The following is a 10,158-nucleotide window of genomic DNA, read 5'->3' on the forward strand; positions in this document are numbered from 1 at the left end:
AGACTAAAAATCAGGCACCATATATCTGTCCTCATAGGATCATAAAACAGTGGAGTCAACATGCTGAAAGGTGTGTGTATTTCCCATTCTCAAGAACATTTTCATAGTTATTTTACTACAAAAATATCTGTACAGTTATTTTACTCACTACCTACTAACCTTTTTGGCTTAAAAAATGAAAGGAAATGTAAGTCCATGCTATGATTTGCTCCCTCTAGGTCCTCAAAATCCTCTGTCTTCCCCCACTATTGAAAAAGAGTGGGAGTGATACACTATGGACCATGCCCGGAACCGGTTCACATTTACTTGTCCACACCTCAGTTCTATGGATACATTTAACTATAGGGCTGTGGGAAAATGGAGCTAATCTGTGAGTCCAGGAAGAGGAGAGCACAGTCAGTGGTGATCACTGAGATAATGAAATGGAATATGGCCCAGTGGTTGTGATACAGTGCCTTTCACGAGAGCCAGAATTTCCTCCTCCTAGATTCCCAAATCCTACTTTGTTATGACTGGGATGGAAATTAGAGAAAATATCAAACTATATAAGGACATCTACTCATTTTACCTTCAACAGACTTATCAGCCATAAAGTTTTTTTAATGTTTGGGAGTCATTTGTTGTGCCTAGTGCTCCATTTTTGGAACACTAATCATGTGGGAGTTATTTACATCCTACTCCTCAAGGTCATTGCCAAGGTCTGAATGCAAAAATTCAAAATATTGCAACTTCAGGCATAAATGGGTTAAAAGGGCAAGTTACAAGTAACATACAAATGTAGTCATAAGACTTTGCTATAAAGAACTTCTTTAATGACAGATTTAGTTATGCAACAGATGATGGACTATCTCCTGTGTATATGGTAGTATGAAAGGACTGCTCCCATTTTAAGGAGCTTGGATGCTCTTGTCCATAGGTATAGCATTATAAAAGTCTTTGATGATAAATAGATACAAGTACTAAACTAGAAATAGATAAATAAAACTTCTATAACATACCATGTAGTACCTTAGTTTGATCAAATGGCTTAAAATGAGTAGTAAAATAAAGATAAAAAGATCGCATTTTGTAATAATTGGAAGGGCTATTCTCAGTTGAGGCTGGGATAGGTGGATATTTCTTTCCTACAAGCTTTTGAATGTTGCTTTGTCCCAAACATGGTGAGGGTTGGGGTGAGCTGATAATTGGTGTGGTTTATCTTGCCTGGGATGTAGGTGTCTCCGTGCTCAGGCGGTAACTCTATTGCCCAGTCTGACAACAGTATTCTTAAACAAATTGAGGTATGTACTTTATAGTTGTCTGTCAAAGCAGAAATGTAAAAGCTTATCATCTGACTCTAAAATAAGTTTTAACAATAAGTTTAACAACGAGTATCTGTTAATTAAAAAAAAGGGGGGGTTCGACATTCCTTTGTCACTTCCTTTAGCATGTCAAGGAGGCAGGCCCAACTGATGATAGACTTTTATAAAAGGATGCTCACATCTTACAGATGGAACTGAATGACTAGAGGCAGAAAAAGGAGAGAGGCGAAGGGAAGTAGATAATCAGGCTATTGCCCTGACCTGGTAAATGCCAAGGAACAGCTTTTGCTGTGGTTCCCATTGAGAACTCCAGAGGACAGTGCCTCTACCTAAGCTAGAAGAAGATATAGCTAAGCAAACAGCATTGTGGTTAGGCAGTCCGAGGGTCTGAGCTCAGTTTTCCTGGTTCCTGGGTGGAATAACACAAAGCACAGAACTTCACAATTAGCAGCCGGGCGCGGTGGCTCAAGCCTGTAATCCCAGCACTTTGGGAGGCCGAGACGGGCGGATCACGAGGTCAGGAGATCGAGACCATCCTGGCTAACACGGTGAAACCCCGTCTCTACTAAAAATACAAAAAACTAGCCGGGCGAGGTGGCGGGCGCCTGTAGTCCCAGCTACTCCGGAGGCTGAGGCAGGAGAATGGCGTAAACCCGGGAGGCGGAGCTTGCAGTGAGCTGAGATCCGGCCACTGCACTCCAGCCTGGGCGACAGAGCAAGACTCCGTCTCAAAAAAAAAAAAAAAAAAAAGAACTTCACAATTAGCATGGAATAAAATAAAGCACAGAACTTCATGCATGCCTAATTTTGCCATGAGAATTGACAGACTATCTGGCTGGAGAGTTCACAGGAGCAACTATTGCAAGGACAGAGGCTAAGGCCACAAGAAATAGTCTTCATCAGGAACATATATGTCTTAAAGCCAGAATTTTAGAAAGATCCAACGCCAAAAACTTGTTAGCAGTCATCAAAGTCTCCAATATCAAGAAAACATTGTGTACTGTACTTTCATCTGCAATACATTTAATTTTAATGCTAATCCCTAGGACAAAAAGTATTAACCTTATTTTATTGATGGTAAACTTGAACCTTAGAGTAAATAACTTGCCCAGACCACCTGGTAAGTGGAATTCAGATTCATCCTGACTCCTCACATAAAGTTGAACTTGTTCTCATTTAATGTGGCCTATAATACATACTGTTTTCTGTGCCATCTTTCTGTCCTGGTACAGGATATATAATTTGTAATATCATTCTTTTGGATTTTGTCTCCAAAAAGGGCCTTACAGAATATCTTCAATCCATTTTGGTAATAATTCTGCCTTCAGAATTATAAGTGAATATGTAGTTGAGGGCATGATGTAAGTTTAGAGTTATGTAACACCCCAAGTTCCCAAGACCTCACTGCCCTGGAACAAGATTATACAACCCTACTTGAATATCATTCCTGAAAGATCTTCCGAGTTAAGGGATTTCCATGACTTAAAATGAGATGCTTCCTCTGACAGGTTAGTTTAAACAATAAAACGTTTTACAACCATTTTTACCTAAAAGATATTATAATCTACAAGGACTGAGACATAATTAGGTAAAACCAAGGTTTACAGAGCTGTGACTATACAGAGCTGTGACTATATGCAAGGAGCTGTCCCTGAATTAAGAAGTGCATAGTCTCATAGAGAAGCCAAATTCGATGATTATAAATCTTTGTGTATCAGATACTGTGCCTGACTCTTTACATACAAAGTCCAATTAACCCTCAGAGATAGTTCAAATTAAAGGTCATTACTTCTGTTTTATAAATAAGGAAACTGAGGAAAGTGAAGTTAAATCACTTGTCCAAAATCACATGGCTAATAAATTATAAAGCCTGGATATAATGTGATACATGTCAAGATAGAAGAAATAGAGTTAGATATGTGTATCTCTTATTTAAAGCAAGGTTTAAGGAAAACTTAAGAAAAAACAAAAAAAGTTGACACCTGAGCAGGTGTCATTTGAAGTTTAAATGAGAGTTTGACAGACAAATTAAAGCGCACAAAAAAATGTGATATAATATGTAATGTCTCTTACATATCAGACAGAATTCTTTTCCGGCAATTAATCCTAGTGATTCATCTTCAAGATGAATTGTTTAACCACTTAAATGTCAAGGTAAAAATGAAGTACATGCTTGTCACATAACTATAACCTTTTTAGCAAGGTACATTTTGTTTTGTAAAGGTAGGGAAATTTCTGGAGTAGGTACAACCTCACTTTTGAAACATGTTTCCTAGTAAGAGACCCTGGGTGCCATGGGTGAGTCTGAGAGGCTCTGGTTAGCAGTACAGAGCCCCCATTCTCACCCCAGCACAGAAACAGCTGATGGATTCAACCCAGGTGAGGGTATGGTTTTCAAATACACACTTCTTCAAGCTTGCATGGTCTATGTATCTCATAGATAGCATTTATCACATGATATAGTACTTATTCATTTATACGACAGTGTTTGCCCACTACCCTGCAGGCTTCAACATGGCAGGAAATCACATTCCACAGCTCCTATATGCCACTGTGATACCTAATAAGCTCCATCCATGTGATGGTTGAACTAAACAGAAACAATCCTTCTTGCCGATAGCAAACATCATCCCAAACTGAAATGACAGCTTATTAACCTAGCTTGAAATACCAGATCACTCTCTCAGTCCCGAAGACCTATTCACATTTCCACAGTGACTCCAACCAGAATGTGGTGGTTTATGCCAAAAGAGCCAGATGTACTTCTCTATTCATTTTCCTCAGGCTCTTTAGGCCATATGGCTCTCACCAGTCCTATAATGAGACTTTAGGTTTAAGATTCATAAGTCCATCATTTCCAGAATGCATAGCCCAGACACAGAGCCCAGGCTATTTTTTCCCAACTTGACTTGGCGCTGGATCATGGTGTGATGAATTTATTATGTACAGCAGCAGGCATGGCACTTTTTAAAAGCAAAGTGCCAGAAACAGAAGCCATTGATGAAAAAAAAAAAGTCAAAACTTTGCCAATTTTCTCCACATACCAGCAGAGTAAACTCTCATCAAATACAAGTCATTTTCCCCATAAATAACAGCATGAAGTAAATCTATTGCATTCTCAACTCTTTGAAAAGACTAAAAATAACCTCAGAAAGCTGATCTAATTATCCTACATAAATACAACATGTGAACATTAGAGTACGGCACCAACTAATTGAACAGCTAAGGCTACTGGAGAACTTTTACTGGAAGATTCTAAGAGTACTAATAATGATGGCATTAAAAGAATGCACTGATCTTCGCCATATAGTTAGAAGCCCATAAAACATTGCAAATGACAACAGCTGCATTTTGCTGTGCAGACAAAAGTCTTCCATAAGGGAACTCCGCTTTCAGGCTTCTTACAATATATGGTAAATTAAAGGGGTCTTCTATTTTTCTGTGGAAACACGTATTTTCTTAATTTCCTGACATTGCACATTTGATTACTACAGAAATATCACTACTTCCTATTATACTGTATTAAGCCTAGTTATACTAGCATTCTCCAATTTAGACTGATAATACTATCATTAAAAGTTCTGTTTTAGCTATAGTACTGATCTCCATGAAAATGCTGGTAATAGGTATGTGCAGTACCATCAAACATGAATGTTACATGTGAAGTAAAATTAAAAAGCATTGTCACTAATCACTGATTTCCTTTAATAGATGCTACTAAATATACGTTATTAAAGCACTACATGCCAATATAGATGAAATTGAGACACTAACAAATAAAGTCCAGGAAATTAAACACGGAAATCAAAGCAGCGACTTTAATCCAAACTGTAGAAAATAAATATACAATATCTATACTGCCATGAAATGCAAACTTTTGAAATGTCATTGGATTTCTTCCTGGTTAGACTTCTCTCTTTCTCCATCTAGTCAAAGATAATTAAGTATTTTCTTGAATAGGAAGAGTTTTTTATTTTGTGGTAAAGAAAGAAAGCTAAGCCATCACTGCCAAAAACATTTCACAGTAATTGACTTGCATTTATTTCTTCGTTCAGTTCTTCTATAAAATTATAATTTTAAAACCTACTTTCCCTATCATTAGGAATATGTATCCTCTTTAATCACTAAAAATTCAAAGAGCTCAAAACTTGCTTACATTAGCTTCAAAAATCTGTCATTGGAGAAAGGTCATAAAAATGCTATTTTATATTTTTAAAAATCACTGATCTCTATTGACTGAGTTTATTCAGTGAATATGTTTGAGTCCCATGCAAGTCACAGAATCAGAGTGAAGGGGTTCTAAGGATTTAAGGACACCTTTGCTTCAAGAACCTTTGCTTCTGTCTGACAGAAGAAGTTCAAGGAAAATATGTAACCATCTATAATACAATGTAATAATATAATAGTTGCCATTATTAATATAAACATGCTACGTGATTTCAAATGAGAAATATGGGTAGTGAACGTAAAATGTCATTAGGTAGAAGATGGAACTTGAATAAAAAGGATTTGGCCAGTAGTCATGGGAAGGCCATGGATATTATTCAAGGAAGGGCCATGATGAGCAAGTAGCCTGGTTTTATTGGAGTGTCATATGAGTGATACAATGTTAAGGACATCAGACTAGATGGTGTGGAGTGTGCAGTGGGGAAAAAAGCCTCAATTGCTGGAATTAAGAGTTGATATTTAATTTTATCAGCAAGGGGGTGTATTGAAAGTGACAGGATTGAGGATACGCAACCCCAAAATATGGCTCCGTGACATATTGAATACTTTTAGTTAAAGAAATTTGAGAAATGGCAGGTGTAGGAAGGATTCTCTGAACTTCTCCCAAATTAGTTCATCAGACCCTCACATGAGAGGTGCTCTTCTCATCCAGAGGAAAAGAGCATCTCTATCTCCAAAGACAGAGGGAAGCCAATAAAACTCTGAACTAACAGGCTTTGCTAAGATTTCCTCCAACTTACTACCCTTAGCTCATATCCTTTTTTTCTTATCATATTTTTCTATAACTTGCTATTCTTCAGTCTTCATATAAAAATGCTCATTTAACTATATCCTGGGATCGTTATTTCCTTAGAGAGGCTCCCATGTCGTGTTAAACATACTGAATATATTTGTATTATTTCCTTTTGTTAATCTTTCTTTTGTGAGAGTATCCCCTGAGAACCTAAAAGAGCAGAAAGCAAAATATATTTTTCTTCCTCTACTAAAGTTCATGAGCAAGAAAGGATGTGAAAAAAAAGAAAGCTAGTCTGGAAGTGGAGCAAGACCTTCAGAGAGGGGAGAAAAACTGGAGGGATTAAGGAAATTGAGTAAAAAAAGAGAAAGAGAGTATAAAAATCATACTACTAAGTTAAGCTACCTATATAGTAATTTTAGAAGTCAAGAATTCAAAAGAAGAAATTGAGTTGGTTAAATTCAGAGAAAAATTTTTAGATGAAAAGGTTCAAACTGAAGGAATATCTTAAACACAAATATATATAGATTTATAATAAAAAATCTATATATTATATATACATACGTGAAATATATAAATATATTATATATTATATACATGAAAAATGAAGTATTTTAAAGTCTTGACCAGGCTCAGTAGAAAATACAAAAGTCATGATCAACTAATAATATATGGTAATATGAGTGCTGATTATTTGGCATCCTTAGTTTACTTCAGATCTCGTAATTAATTACTTTCTAATAATGTTATAGGAAATAATAATAAAAGGGCAAATAAATAGGGATACATAAACATTATTACCATGACACTATTCAAGTAGAAAAGTAGAAACAATCTAAATGTCTAACAGACTGAGAACAAATAAAAGTATTTTAAATATTATTTAATGATAGGAAAAGGTACAAATAATAATGTTCAAAAAAAACTATATGATCTAATTTTTAAAAAATTATACAGAGGAAAGAGTGTTAAGACGTACTTCAACTTCACAGAAGTTAGGATTGAATAATGAGAATATAAATAATTTAATTTTGTTCTTTTACCTTTCCATACTTTAAAAATGCTCCAAAACTATTTGTAATAAAAGATACATTTTTAAAGCTTTAAAATCTTTCTAAGTCTAAAAAAAAAAGAAAAAATCCCATAGGAATTGCTTTCTTCCCAAATGGAAGTGCCATTTTATCTAATATTTTCTAATCTAAGTATAGCCAAACCAATCCTCAGATATACTTCTCTGTGAAAATAAATTCCAGAGTTTCCTATGTTTATTTCCCAGTTATTTCAAAAATAGTCAATTCAGCTTTCCAATTATTAAGAAGCATAAATTCACCCAGAAGTGTGGGATTAACGACACTACCCTTAGAAGAGGGGGTGAACCTAAGGAGAAGAGAGAAGGAAATGGGAAATTCTGTATTCTTTGGAGTTGTATTCTTCGTAAAACATGTTACCTACAGAATAGGAACAAATGCCTTTTTTTATTTTTTATTTATTTATTTATTTATTTATTTATTTATTTATTTATTTATTTATTTATTTATTTTTTGAGACGGAGTCAGTCTCTCTCTGTCGCCGAGTCTGGAGTGCTGTGGCATGATCACGGCTCACTGTAACCTCCGTCTTCCAGGTTCAAGCGATTCTCCCACCTCAGCTTCCCGAGTAGCTGGGATTACCGGCGCCTGCCACAGCACCCAGCTAGTTTTTGCACTTTTAGTAGAGACTGCATTTCATCATGTTGGCCAGGCTGGTATGGAACTCCTGACCTCAGGCCATGCGACCACCTCAGTCTCCCAAAGTGCTTGGATTACAGGCGTGAGCCACAGCACCCAGCACTAAAATTCATCTACTTTCAATGTAATTTAAAATACGCACTGTTGAGACTTATTATGTGACAAAACCTGTGCCAGACTTCATTGTTTAAAAGAAAGACCCTAATTAGGACTCTGATGAGGCGGGACGCGATGGCTCAAGCCTCTAATCCCAGCACTTTGCGGGACTGGGGCAGGCAGATAATCGAGGTCAGGAGTTCCAGACCAGCCTGACCAACATGGTGAAACCCCGTCTCTACTAAAAATAAGTAATAATAATAATAATAATAAGCCAGGGTTGGTGGCGTGCTCCTGTAATCCCAGCTACTGGGAGGCTGAAGTGGGAAAATGGCTCTAACCTGGAAGGCGGAGGTTGCAGTGAGCTGAGATCGAACCTCTGCGCTCCAGCCTGGTAGACAGTGTGAGACTCTGTCTCAAATAAAAACAAACAATCAAACAAAACAACAACAACAACAACAAAAGACTGGGTGCGGTGGTTCACACCTGTAATCCCAGCACTTTGGGTGACTGAGGGAGGCGGATCACCTGAGGTGGGGAGTTCAAGACCAGGCTGACCAACATGGAGAAACTCTGTCTCTACTAAAAATACAGTTAGCCAGGCCTGTCCCATGCCTGTAATTTCAGCAACTCTGGAAGCTGAGGCAGGAGAATCGGTTGAACCTGGGAGGCGAAAGTTTTGGTGAGCCTAGATTGTGCCACTGCACTCCAGCTGGGCAACAAGAGGGAGACTCCATCTCAAAAAAAAAAAAAAACGGACTCTGATGCACTTACATTCTTCAGTTCCAAAAAAAAGTCAAAATATATCTACTGAGTCACAATCCTCTGGCCTGGACACAGGGGAAAACATCTTCCATTTTCTTAAAATAATTAGAAATAACTATGTGGTAATTATAATTATGTAAATGCAACTATGAGAGTTAAGGGTTAAGGGAACAATTCACAAAATTAAACAGGAATAAGCAATTTTCTGAAACCCCTTTAGTCTGATAGTAAACAGCCCAGTGGAATATAAACCGTGGATATTATGATGTCCCCAAGGTGGTTTTCTGTCATATCCAAAGACTCAAAGCCTTATGAATCTGTTTTGATTCTATCCAATTCTAACTCAGCTAGCCTAGCACTGTTACTAATCCAATTGAGTGTGTGACCTGGCTATAGTAGACAGCATAATAGAGCTGTAGCTGTTTTGACAATGTCATTTCTCTGATAGGTTCCAGTTATTCAGTTGCATCTATGAGATAGATGCAGAGTTCTCCATGGTTTGGTAATAATTTTCTCTATTTTTTATGATTCCAGGGAAATAAAAGATGCCTTGCAATCCATTTATGCCCACTAGCTCTACTTTATAAACTCTTTATCACTCTGAGGAACACCATATTCTACTTCATCCAAGCTCTAAGAATGTTTCTTGAAGAATTGAGGAAGTTCAATTCAAATAAAACTGAAGAGTGGCCCACAAAAGAAAAGTTTTAAAAACGTACTCTAAAAACGTCCTCCAATCTAACTCTTCTAGTAATTGAGGCACAATGCCACTTTCTTGTTTGATCAAAACTGCTGAGCTGATCAAGGACCTTTTGCTCTAGCCCTTTCGAAGTATAAAATCACATATCCTGCCGGATTTTACCTCCTATCTTATACCCCGCCACACAAAGTTTCAAGGACCTTTTGCTCTAGCCCTTTCTAAGTATAAAATCACATATCCTGCCAGATTTTACCTCCTATCTTATACCCCGCCACATAAAGTTTCTTGCAATCCTCAAGTTCACATGTTCTCTTAGACATACTGTTACTTCTCCTCTCTTTCTTTCCTTTTTCTTTTCTTTTTTGCTTGCATTCTCTCTTTCTTTTTCTTTCTTTCTTTCTTTCTTTCTTTCTTTCTTTCTCCTACCCTCCTTCCTTCTTTCCTTCCTCCTCCTCCTTTTCTTTCTCTCCTTCCTTCCTTCCTTCCTTCCTTCCTTCCTTCCTTCCTTCCTTCCTTCCTTCCTTCCTTCCTTTCTTTCTTTCTTTCTTTCTTTTCTTTTCTCTCTCTCTCCTTCCTTCCTTCCTTCCTTCCTTCCTTCCTTCCTTCCTT

The sequence above is a fragment of the Colobus angolensis genome, unplaced genomic scaffold (assembly GCF_000951035.1).
Source record: "Colobus angolensis palliatus isolate OR3802 unplaced genomic scaffold, Cang.pa_1.0 Scaffold158, whole genome shotgun sequence".
Taxonomy (NCBI): Eukaryota; Metazoa; Chordata; class Mammalia; order Primates; family Cercopithecidae; genus Colobus; species Colobus angolensis.